This window comes from Dermacentor silvarum, chromosome 4, assembly GCF_013339745.2.
Source record: "Dermacentor silvarum isolate Dsil-2018 chromosome 4, BIME_Dsil_1.4, whole genome shotgun sequence".
NCBI lineage: Eukaryota > Metazoa > Arthropoda > Arachnida > Ixodida > Ixodidae > Dermacentor > Dermacentor silvarum.
This window is the reverse complement of record NC_051157.2, coordinates 164,241,668-164,243,304: the sequence shown is the minus strand read 5'-3', so window position 1 is coordinate 164,243,304 and position 1,637 is coordinate 164,241,668.

Genomic DNA, 1,637 nt, shown 5'->3' with positions numbered 1-1,637 from the left:
ATCAGCTGACCTGTTGACAGCGCGAGGGCGACCATGTGAGGGCGACATCGACGGTAGTAAGGGCGAGCTTTGTAGGCAGGGGGGTTGATGCGCGCTGTCTTCCCGCGCGCTCAGTGTTGGAGGATATGTGTTCTGCTTACTCACAGAGGTGCGACACAGTGAAATGGTAAACTACCAGCAGTACTGGGAGGAAGCATTCGTCGTCCGATCTGATCATCACGCCGGCAAGGTGATCGTGAGTGATCGCGATCATTTAGTGAATAGTTCCTGTGTGTCTGTAGGCAAGTTACACCATGCTTGTTTATTTTTGTAAATGAGATTTTGCTGTCATTTATATTCTGCATAAAACTATGAGCCTAACTTCTGATAGTATACAGATACCTTGATATCAATTTTAATGATGTGTCCTTCGGGAAGGCATCTACATTTTTTTTTAATTTTTTACGCTCCAACTAGGTTACCATAGGGAATTTCATGGATAACTTAACAGTCATCACGGTGGCGCTCAATATCGTCCCGATGAGCAAAGTCTGTGAAGGTCAGTGTTTTGTATCACATTATAGAAACTGCAAAGCTGGTTTAGGTTTCACCTCATCGAATAGTTCCTGAAAAGCTACCTAGGCATTGCTAGACCACCTTGAAATTGCTGACCAGCGCCCCTCCATATGGTGCTCAAGGAAACTAGCATCGAAGGTTCCTTCTCAAATTATCGCCCTCTGAGGTGCGCAAACATTCTTGATCATTACCCACTTTTAACACATCAGACTAAATGTTCAATCTAGGCGGATGCACGATGTTACCAAAACGAGATAAAAAAAACGTGGACTCTGTTTGATGTCGCACCAAATGACCTTAATAAAACAGTTATTTTGAAACTATTTGACCTTTTCTTGTTTATGCACCTAACGTTCATCCGATGCAAAGCCGAGAAAACCTTTAAGCGCTTTGTGAACGTCATTGTTGACAGCCTGCCTTTTTTTCCGCTTGTGTTTTGACGTCAGCCTCGCCATTTTATTCGAAATAATTATTCCGGCATTGTAGAATATATTATGGTTAGAAGAATCATCTTGATCCCTTGCTTATGTGGCTAATGCTGATTTTATACCTAAAAATTGAGCATCAATTACAATCAGGCGCAAAATGCAAATACAAGTAATCTTATGCACTTCACTTACAGTGATGGTTCAATGAAGGAGCAATATTTCCAAGTTTTGTAATGAAGCTGGGCATCTCACTCAAAATTTTTGCACCATGCAAGTAACGATAGACAATGTTGACCGTACACATTGTTAGTTTACGCCAAGTGGAATGTGTTGTCTTCAGCCTGTCTAGTATCCCTTGTAGGCATGAGAAATATTGGTTAGAAATCTGGCTTTATTGCGGTTAGTATTCTATGCACTAGTATAGCTGTGCTTTAGACCGAAGGTCGTATAAGTGGCGTTATATTTAACTGTGCGAAAATATGTGCACAGTGCGCGTCCTTAGTGACCGATGTAATTATTCCCATCGTCCGTTTTTAATTTTTGATTAGTACAACAACCACCAACTATATTTTAGGTTCATTGTTCATTACGTGGGGTCCAGTGTAGTGACGAGTCGAGACATATTCCTAGATATTTATGTATACGAATTTGCTA